This window comes from Calonectris borealis, chromosome 1 (genome assembly GCF_964195595.1).
Source record: "Calonectris borealis chromosome 1, bCalBor7.hap1.2, whole genome shotgun sequence".
Classification (NCBI taxonomy): Eukaryota; Metazoa; Chordata; class Aves; order Procellariiformes; family Procellariidae; genus Calonectris; species Calonectris borealis.
The window spans coordinates 94,187,885-94,199,796 of NC_134312.1; positions in this window are offsets into that span (position 1 = coordinate 94,187,885).

Consider the following 11,912-nt stretch of genomic DNA (forward strand, 5'->3'; position numbering starts at 1 on the left):
CCAGGCACAGGGCTCTGCTGACTCAAGCTCACGATTTATGATGGTATTCAGATGCCTGGCGCTACTAATTGATTTCCAGGGGAGTTAGTCTCTTGCATGTCTTTAAGGATCTGGCCCAGAAGCTGTTTGCTGGAAAATGCCTGAAAGCTACTTGCAGTCAGACGGCAGGGAGCCGTGACAAGGATCAGCAAGCTGGACCTCGCTGGCCACAGTCCCTGGGGATGCAGCTCTCGCGTGTGGTGGCGTGTACTTGTTTGCACGAATCGGTGTCTGACCTCGGGGTGGGGAGGAAGGACCAACGTGGGGCAATGTTTGCAGAAAAGCATGCGCCTTTAATTATGGGATTAGAATTAATTATAGGTAGGATTTAGCAAATACCTGCCTTTGAATACATTTTCCTGTTCTCTGCCGTATCCATACGGCATGTGCTTGAATCCTCTGCCTAATGCTCTCTTCTGGGCAGTTTGCCTACAGTCTTGGTGGCAGGCGGCTTTGATGGAGACACTTAAGCAACTGCCACTCGCTCCCCATGCAGTGATCAGCTGCTCAAGGCACATAAACCCGGGCCCAATAATGTGAAACACACAAAGTGATCAAAGCGTAGAGCTGCCTCCCCGCTTATCGGCACGTAATCGCCCTCCTGGCACGGAGCCCAGGACCGGCAGCCAATGCATCCAAGCACAGACTGTTTGTTCAATGTGGGAACTGAACTGAGGGCTCCTTCTCTGAAGCAGTGGTGGTACTGGGCGCTGCAGAAGGAGCTCCCTGTGGGGCACAGGCACTGACACTGTCCAAGGAATTTGCCTTATCAGATGTAACAGGTTTGCTGTGTGCAACCCACTGGCAACGAGGCTGGTTTTCATGGAAGTGCCTTTATAGTCAACCGACCATCTCCTGGGGGCATTGTTAGTTTGGGGATTGTTTTGGCAAAAACACTTCCCATCTACTGCCAGTCCTCTACCCCAAAATAAATGCAAAGACAAACAACCGGAGATGTGCTTCAGACTGAAGTGCTTGATCAGTAGGCTGAACCTTAAGGTGTTGATAATGAACTATGGTGACTACTGGTTGCAAAACAGTGTGGACAGGGAACTACAGGCTTTCTTTGGAAACCTCCCTTCTCAGCTGTCACTCGTCACTCTTGGCCCTACTCGGCTCTGAGGTAGGTTGTGCTGGCTACGTGCAGTAGAAGCCTCCCAAATTTTCATGGTACAATTGTTTGCACATTATTATGGTACAACAGTTTGCAAAGTGTATCACAGCATTTTACTATTTTCATCCAAAGCAGTGCCTCTAGCAGTGCTGCTATGAATTATACTCACTGGTAAAAGTGTAAAAAGTTTCCATTTAGCTACTTCTTGGTTCAGCCAGCTACAGCTTTGTGAACAAGCCACACGCTAACAATTGGCTCTAAATGACGAGTGAATAATCTGCACAGTTTAATGTTAAGCTTGTTAATCAGCGAAATGCTCGATCTTATCAGATGTATGGGAGTAGACAAAAGTGAGGGAAGAAGACTGTCTCTTTCTGTGGCAATTAATAAAGTCAAATGTATCCTGAATCTTCACCTAAATACTCACAAGTGGCAGACGGTCTTATTCTGAAGGATATCTACCAGTTTTACTGCTCAGAGAACTCTTAGTTCCTCATTTGATTAATCAAAGTATTGTACTAAAAGCAGAAAAAATAAAATACATTCTTTGTGAAGGTGCGTTGAGTCCTAAAGAGACACAAAAGATCAACTCAGGCTATATATATTTTATCCTAATACAGCCTGGTTTAGGGTTTTCTTTCATGTGTCTGGGAAGACTGCTTAGAGGGGGAGCATTGTGTGAATTAGTACATCTCAATACCTTTAGGAAAGCTTAGATGTATATGCAAAAATCCCATTCATTAACATCCCAAGACACAAATAAGTACTATAGTACGTATTTTTCTTAAACACTTCCCAAGAAGTGGCAATAGAAAGGAAAATCCTGATTATAAAAGTGCTCTTGATAGTGACAATGACTGATTGTAACAGATGTTGCAGGGAAGGTAATCTGACTTTCTATTAGATTAAACGTTATGTAGAGCAGTACAGGTGTCTGCAGATGTAGTATTCACGTAGGCTTGACTTTTCAGACTAGCTAAGTTACGCTTGGTGCCAAACTTGAGGAGACAAGGGAGAAGTGGCCAGAAACTGCTCTTGTGCTTCTCTTGATCCTGAGGCTTATAGCAAGTGCCATTGCAGTCGCTGGTGCCGCTTGAGGTCTGACTTGCCTTGCATGGCCTGTGGGCCACCCACTGTGGTGTGACATCCTGCCACTTCATGGCCACTGTCGTCGTATCTTCATTTTGGGGGTAAAAAGGCTGCACTGTGTCCTGGGTGGACAGAGCCCAGCCACAGCTTTGGGAACGGCAGGTGTCTGTCTCCGTTACCATAGAGGTCCGGACGGTGCTCTGCAGTGGGGCATTTTGGGAGGCGAGGGCTCCTGAAACTTTGCGGGTGCCTGAGGCAGGCAGGAGGGCTGGCTCTTTGGAAAGGGGTAAGTTTTAGCCTCTTTATTATCAGTGATGAAGCAGGGATTTCTCTAATGTTTAAAACTGTATTTCCCTCCACCTCTTCCCTCCTTTTTTTAGCACTGCACACATACTGATTAAATTTAAGTGCTTTACAGTGATCTAGATGGGAGCCATTAACCCCTAACAAGGCATCAAGATCATGAAATCTCATTAAGAAAAAGAGTCTAATTCTGGGTGCACTGATTCTTTGGTTGAAGTCTTTTGGTTATAGGGAAACTTTATTTCATGTGCCCCTTCGTAGTGATCATACTTCAGCCTTTGCAACCTGGACAGTATTTACTTTAACAGTCCTGGGAGTTCTTGAACTATAAAGCAAGAAATCTGTGCGGGACTCTGAAGTACTTGGCCTGATCTTAATTTGAAACAATTTATTGTTCTCTGTGACTCCTGTTGCAATCCTGTGGCCTTACATGTTGTCTTCTTGCCATAAAATTTGCTTGATTGCCTCTTTCTGAAACCGGCACGGCATAGCTTTTGTTCCTTTTCTCACTTTGATGGCGTACAAAATGTGTTTTCTTGGCTCTCGCCCTCATGCTGCTTCATGACTTTTTTTTTTTTTTTTTTAATAAAAGCAAAAGGCTTTGGAGGCTCTATTTTGGTGATGAATTGTTACCACTTACAATATTTCCGTTCACTGTGCTTTGATGAGCCTGTCGAGAGAAAGAGCAGCTTCTCTCTCCCTTATTTTTATTTGCTGTGTTCTAACTTCGCAGTTCCTAGAACCCCAAAGTTCCAGTCCAAGGGAGATATGAAAACAATAACAAATGTCTGTAAAATATTTTCCTTGAAAAAAACTCCTGTCTCTTAGACAATTTTTATTGGAAGGTTACTTGCCATTAAAAAGATTCCAACCCTTTGCATACTTTTCCTACCTTTCCTCAAACAGTAGAAGAAATGATCTTGCCTTGGAAGGCTAAACATACTAGACTACTCCATCCAGATAGAAATCAGGAGGATGTTTCAAAATTATTTAGCAACAGTTATTTTCCTATTTTATTATAAAATATTGCAGATATCATCGTATTTGTTAGGATGTGCTAATCTAGTCATGACCTGGCACTGTTCCATTCACAAAAATCAAGCAGATATTATCTCACAATCGTATTTCCTAAATGGGTAAATTTTGGTTTTTTATGCTATTTTTCTTGATAAAGACTAAGATGACAATAACCACAACTAAACACTCATTTGGTTAAAATGGTTTCAAAACTGGGCTTTTAATTTTTATAAAAGGCCCTTTGTTCTCTGGGTCATATCTATGGGCAGACATGAAGTTGGAAGTTGCTAGATGGTTGACAGTGGATCTACCAATGTACATCTCTTCATAATCTGGCACTTGGGTACAATCACCACCAAAAACTCTAGTGTACTCCTCTACACTGCCACCATGGCTGAACTGCACACATACGTCCCTGTGTCATGCCAGACAGATCTGCTCATAAAGACCTTCTGTCTTTTCGTCTTGCGCAGCAGGTAAGAAATGCTTCTTACTCAAGTCTACTTCAGCACATAACCACTTGACTAGTCAATGGGCAGAGAGACAAAGATTGAAATCATTGTTACTTGTTAACAAGTGTAACATGTACAGGCCTCTCTCTTCCCACTCTACAAGTGCAGAAATAAAGGTAGCATGACACCACCAAAAAAACTTTCACCCCGAGTTGTGAAATACTCCCCGTAGGTTTGATTCAGTGAATACTTATAGTCAATATTTGCCACATCTCTCAAAAGCACAGTAAAGAAAAAGAATACTTCTGAAACACACACACTAAAAAGGCTCCCCCCCGTCCTGGATCCATGAAAATATATAGTCATTTAAACTCCAAAGATGGCGTGAGGCAGAATTAATTTCCTATATGCAATCCAATGTGCTATGATTTAAACGACTTGAAATTACCCTATCTGTCACCTTGGAATAACCCAACCAAGGCCAAAGGAAAGCAAAGCCAAGTACTGAAGAGCAAATACTATTGCTCACTCACTGAAGTCTCTCAACTCTACTCCAAGAGAAACAATATGAATAGTTCAGTGCAGCCATTTGGATCCATGATCACTGGTAACTGTGAGACTAGCAAATATACAGGCTATAAAGCTGGTCAATGCTCAGCTCTCCTGTCTAACTGTTATAAAATGTCTGCAGTGGGAGCTGGCACTTGCATTTCATCAGTACTGCAGCCAGGATGAAGGACTATGCCAGCGGCAATAGGCTGACACACCTGTTGCTACCCAGTTGCTGAACTGGAGCAAAGGGGGACACCAGCCTCGCTTCAGCTGCCTGCAGCACTAGGAGGCAGAGGTGGGGCTGGAAGCACACGAGGAAATAGGATTGGAGGGAGAAATTAAAGCACTTCAGTCCATAATCGTAATCCAAGTCCCTGATCAGGGACCGATTAGCTGTTGCCTGAGCTGGCAGGCCACTAATGTCCTCCTCAAGGGCTGCTTGGTCCCAGTGCACAAATGTCCTTAGTGCAGGGTGTGGATCTGAGGCTCCCTTTGCCTGCTGACGCCTCCCAAGCTCTCAGGCAAAGTCTCTCGTGGCTTTCTTCCTCCCCAGGCCTCCTCTGGTCTGCTGTAACCTGTGCCAGCTCCCACCCACCTCCTGGGAGCTGACGCCTGTAGCCTGCTGGCTGGGGCATGCCTCGGAGGTAGGAAATGTGCACTTCAATGCCCTTTGCTAAAGGAAGGAATTAGACCCCTCTTCTACAGCCTGAGTAGGGCTGTGCTTGAGCTGCTGATGGCTGCTCAGAGTTTGAAAGAAAAATTTGGCACCTGCCTTCAAAAGAGGATTGTGGGCTATGAGCTGAGAGTGGAGGGACTTGCGCCTGTGTACTTTGTTCACCAGAAGGCACTTAAACCCAGGAGAGAGCTAGGATTTAGGATGAACTGCAATCTTCAGCTTTTCCTATTTGGCTGGCTTAGGCAGCTCCCCAAACAGTGGCTTTTGTGAATCTCCCTCTGAGGCACTTAACTTCCCTTACACACATGCATGGAGTCCAGGCATCTAATTCAGGCATGTGGACTCCATTATGGGGCCAGATGCAAACATCCCATCATGGATTAGGATCTGAAAGGTTCTATATCCTGTATTGTCAATCAACTAAGGCCTCCATTTTCCCTGCCCAGTCCTCCTTTTTTGTTTCAAAATCTGGATTTTTTTGAAGCAGATCCGTATTTTCAAAAATTCTTCTTGTATCTATGCGAAGGAGTAGTTAAGGCATGTGCTAGCTATTCCCAGGATGATGCAGTTAAGACAACAATGACTAACTTCACAAAATCTGGCATTAGAAAAATCAATGCACTTAAATGAAATCATATTCTTCCCCACAAACTTTGTCCAACGGATTCTTACTGCTGAACATCAGAACCAAAGGTTCATGGCTACCTAAGGCCATGGCTTAACCAAATAAAAAATAAATCCACTAGGCAGATATTTCTCTAGCAAGGAAAAAGGAGCCTTGTTTCTCCAAACAGCAGAATGGCTATCAGCAATGCTTACCATGATTTTCTTTTGTTTGTTTATGTTGTTTGACTGTGGAGTAGGGCACCCACATTAATTCTAAGTTAATTTTGTGTTAGGTCAAGAAACCTGCTCAGATTTTCAGTTGTTAGTGGAAATCATGTATTGTTCAGAGAAATACTTCTAATGTGCTTTGTGCAAGGCTTGTTTAACCATGCTGAGGAAAGAGATAATCTAGAGTACATAATTATAGCCCACAGGCTCAGAGTTTGAGAGGGTTTTTTTTAGGTCTGAGCTCTATTCCTTGAAAATTATTGCAAAATCCTCAATAAGTTAAATAACAAGGCTGATTAGATCCTGCAGGAATGAGCTCCTTAAAGGACTGTACTCACAAGTTGTGCTAGTAAAGTCTTCCAGGGACTAATGTTTCCAAAAGATGTGTTTGCAGCTTTGTGAGCTCCAAAAACTTTTGAGGGATACTTTGCCAAGTGCTAGTACTGGACGCAGGGTGCAATTTAGGCTATGTTTAGAGTAGGAGCACTTTACTGCTAAAGGAATACTAAATGGCAAAGTGCTTCTGGCTGAGAAGCAGCCATACCAGCAACTCTGAGCAATGTGCTGCGATAATAAGCCCTGCCCATAGACGCACACCTAAGCATATGCAACACAAATGAAACAATCAGTAAGAATTAAAATAAATAACTCAAAAAAATCCCAAGTCAGCTTTGCTGGTATTACTGCATCTATATAAGTAGCTTGTGGTGGCAGAGCTGTTTCACGCTGCTGGCTGAAGGGACCCCAGAGCGCAGCAGCTTCACGGCAGGCAAAGGAAGAAGCGCCTGGAGGAAAGCTGGGTTATGAACAGAGGGGAACGTGTGAAGGAAATAACTGAGATACGGGAGATTTAGCAGCTCTCTGCTTGGAATTGAGGGACAATCCAATTTCTTCCATCATCACTGATTTAAGCTTCAATAATAAATCAGCAGTGACTGTACTGGACCAAAATCTAAGAGCTTTTATAATCTATGGGATTGTATGGCATCCATGTTTGCTCTTTCGTTAGACACTATTTTCATTACAGGTTTTTGAAAGTAACACTTCAGAGAGGGGAAGTAAGGCAAACTTATGGAGAGTTTTCATCTCTTCTTTTAAGACATAGTGGGCAAAATGCACAAACTACTGCCACATGACGATGCCATTGCTTGTAAATGCAGATTTGGATGGATTAGTTTCAAATAGTATCTACAGAAAAAAATTATCACCCTCGTCCTTTTCTTCATTTCAACCTAAAAGGCAGCACCAGTAATCAAAATCACTAAGAAATTAAAAAAAAACCCAACTCAGGATTTTTTATTTTTTGGCAGTTTTGTTTCTTTTGCCTATTTAGGCTCTAGACTGGATTATCTCCTAATGTATGTACAAATCTCATAAATCACCTTTGAGAACTGCTGTTAAATTCTACCCATGCCTCTCCTCTTCCTGAATTCCTTCTTATTTTATCTCACTTCTCTTTATGACTAATAGCTATACTTTGTTTTATCCTTTCTTGTACTCACATTTATTCCCCAAATGATGCAGAGTCTCTTAACAGTGATCAGTTGAAAATTATTTACTTTTTTTGATATTGTAATAATGATTATGTGCCATTATGTCTTTGGTTTGGAATGAAGTCCTCATCTTGATTAAATGTGACACTTGAAATGAACTTGTCTTCAAAAGACTAAGCCATGACAAATCATCCAGAGGAAGGGGAGAGACTTGTGTTCTCCACTTGCAGTCATCAGTATATTGCAACCATACAACGCTGGTGTGGCATTCATAATGTAGTGATAACTGCTATGGAATATGGAAGAGAAGACAAACGTACGTATTTTTCATTTGGAAATGCAAAATTATTAACACAATATTGTTGAAGAATTTTCCTGGCTAGTTTTCCCTTGGCTGCCTCAGGCTAAAAATGACTGCTGAAGTTTAATATTTTATGAATCCTCCTGACTATGAAGGTCTAGTAATTCTCCTTGGGAGGATCTGTGACACAGATAAAATGCAGAAATCTGAACAGACATGACAGAAAACTATATGCCGTAGTGACTGTAACTTTGAGAAATTTCTGTCCCATCAGTTCCTGTGCATCAATTACACTGGTAAATATCTGTTTTTTAAAGTGAAAAAAAAAGAATATTTCCTAGAGTTCAGTAATTCAGGCCTCCACAATTGTAAAGAAAAACCCTACATGACCTGGAACAGATTTTTCTCAAGTGACTCAACTAATTACTTCCATGTGACAATTAGCAACATCAGAAGCTTGTGAAATTCAACCGTCGGGGAACTGGTCACTTCTGCAGACCGGCAATTTGACATATAGATAACCCCATTAATTTTTAATGAGAACTATAACCTGTACAAAGTTTGCTAGTCATTAAATATTTTTAAATGGATCTCAACCTATATATACCCAGACAGTCATCTGTGCAGTAGACTATGTCCTGTTTTTCTTAATCAAGCAAAACTACAATGAGTATTTTGCTCAATTAAGAACTGAAGAATTTGGCTGAGTTTTTTTCAATTCCTTGCAGTAGGAAAAACTGGTCTTTCCAACAGTAAGTGCCAGTGCAAAATATTTTGACAAGGAACAAATGTCAATTTAGATCTATGAAATTCCCATTTTCAGGCATTAAAATTAGAATTGCTCTGGTTTGTATTAGCTTAAAAATACCCTGGCCTGTTATTGTGTAGCTAAGTAAACAGGTACCCACTACTGGCCCAGATTCTTTCCTTAGTTATAGTAGCATTTTGATTGCAGTGGAGGTAATTCCTATTTATAAACAGAATAACCAGTATCACTGAGTCCTAACTTTTCCATGTGCTCTATTTATTGATATTGGTATTCTTCTGCTGTAGAAATGATCACAGAGGTTAAGTGTATCTGGTTTGAAGTGGACAGCAGTGATTGTCATTGAGTCCATTTTACTGCATCTTATCTTCTAATGATGACATTTAATGGGATGTCACAGAAGAACAGCTTTAATTGCCTAGCCCCTCTGAGCTAAAAGGAAAATTTCCAAAGATGGAAGAGTTGGAAGATGAGTGGGAGTGTTGCTTTCCTTTAATTTTTTTGAAGGAAATGTTTTTCTTATCATTCTTTTCATCTATTCAAAACTACCCCAAATTCTTCCTGAAAATTGGGCTGGAGATGTCATGAGAACAGACATTATTTCATATATCTGATTTTTTTTTTTTAACTGGTGACAAAGATCCCATTTAATTAAATGAAAGCAGACTTTGGTTGTCTTTGTTGATGTACAGTCCTACAGGCAGTAGGAGAATGAGGGAAGAACCTGTAAAGTAAACTTACCTATTAAATTAAAAATACATACTTATGTTCAGACTTGACTATTTTACAAGGAACTGTTTTACAAGGAACTCCCAAGAAAACATGCATGTGGATCCCATTTCCTGCAGAAGTTTGCTTTAAACACTCATGAAATCAACATATCATACTTCAAAGATTTCTTAGTTTAGCTAGAAGTAGGGCTGCAAATGTTCTGCTCATATCCTTCACCATGGCTTCGCTGATGCTATCAGCCAGCCCGCTTCATACCTGTGGAAAAGACTACTTCTCTTTGGCCTGCTAGGAAGCTCTGTAGGCCAAGTGTCAGCGCTAAAATCAGGTCTATAAATCTTCTAGATTATTTGTGTGCTGGAGTTTCTCTTGCCATTGTGACGAATAAATAATTGAGTTGCAGAACTCCACCAGTACATATGAAGCTCATTGAATTTTATTCTCTAACAAAAGCATTATTTTGTAAATGGAAAAAAAAGTATAAATGTAAGCAGATACATATGTTTTTTATATTTGAACCCATTTAATTATATAATTAGTTTTGCCAAATGACATGACATGGACAAGTTAGATGTTAGCCTTTTTTATAATTTAACCAAAGTGATCACGTATATTGTGTGCTGGCTACACACATTATTATGTTTGATCTTTGTCCAACCACAGAAAATTGGTGCAAAAAAAAGCATGGGAGGACCCAGGGCTTCCAAATGTGTTAAACTCATTACAAAGACACTTTAAACTTACTCATCGTTCAGTCTTGTTCACTTTTGGTGATGATGCCTCACTGACTAAAAGTAATAATCCTAAATTGAATTGTTTTGTAAAGAAATGCAGTGGTGCCATCTTTTTTCCTTGTAATTATAATATAGATGATTCTCAAGAAAAACACAATTTGAAGGTTACCACATTTTAAAATGCACATCTATGGCCTTGCTCAGCTGTGTGCTGCCAAAGCACGTGCATTAGAAATGAGCTGAGGTGGCAGTGTCCAGATCCAGAAAAGCCAACATTTTTTACTGCAGATATAACACAGACTCCCACAGTTACTATCTCTGAATGTGGGGCTGATGCTCTGAATCAGAATGGTGCAACAGGCACATGCTGAATGTTTACTGTTCTCATAAGATATTCTTTCTTTCCTACAGCGCTGGACGGGAGGGGGTTAGAAAATGATAATTGTGAAATACTGTTCCTATGTCAGGACATGCTGCCCCTAGAGAACTAAGGAAATACGTGGCTTATACTTTTTCCCAATGAATTCCGAAGGACAGACTTAGACATGATAGTATCTCTGAAAAAGACCAAAGGCAGATTATAAACTGTCTGGTATTGCTGAGTTAAATAATGGATTGGCCTCTGGCTCTGAGAAGAACTCCTGTGTTGGACTGGAATCCTGCCTCCTTACTCACATCACGGGACTACGGTAAGGGGTGACAGAATTCCGGTTGTGACTCCTGATCTGGTACGTCCAGACACCATCACTCAAGCAGCAGGCTCAAGGTTTAAAAGAACTAGAGATCTTTGAGCATGTGTGTAAGGTTGTTCAAAACTACCCCTATGACCTTGGGCAAGTTACCTACAGCACCACTTTTTTTCGTTCCTATGGAAAAGGCAGGCCTGATCCACCAACCCCTGCTCCTTCTCTGCACGCTTATGTATTGCTTGCTATCACTCCCCAGCTCCTACTTTTTGGCATGTTCTAATCCCTGCTCACAAGTTTCTTCCACCTTGAGCATTATAGTTTCATTACAATACTGGAGAAGGAAAGAAGCAATGAAGAGAAGCAAACCAACAGGCAGTGGAGTAGTTTCTTGTAGTGTCTTAAGGTCCCTCAGCTCACACATCTCATTTAGGACATATCTGGAGTTCAGGACTCCAGATGGGGTCTACAGTGCAGGAATAGAAATAACTTGGCAAGCCAACCTGTGGTGAGCGTCAAGACGGTGCAGCCTGACTGGCAAGCGGTACCCATGCTACCTGATTTAAAGTTAAATCTTTGATACCTCTGCAAAACATTGCAGATGCTTCTGGGACTGCTGTATAGGCCACGCTTTGCCAATCTCCTTCAGTCCCTCATTTGCAAAACGGGTCTGAAACTCCTTACTTAGCTCTGAGTGATGCTGTAAGTAGTACGTTGAGCATTTTAATGAGGTCTATACTAAGTCATCAGTCTTATCTTTCTCATGCTCACAAATGTGTAACACACTAATTTATGGAATGAAGAAACTTTTGGTGGCAGTAAGCTCTTTTATGTACTACATTATTTCTCACAGTCTCCAGTGCAGTTGACTGTTTACAGGTCTCGGTGAACCTCTAACTTTAAATAAAGCCACACAGAGACCACAAGTCAGTCTTGATGAGCAGACACATTTATTCAGGTTCTCTTCAGGGTTATGAGACCTGAAAGAACAGTTTCCTGAAAATATATTTGTCAAGAAGATGGGCATTCAAGATAATATAGTGGAGGCCAAAAAAGAAATTAAAACAGGACATCCCCCCCACATTGTTTGCTTAAACAAAATCAGATGGGTTTGTCTCTGGGGACCC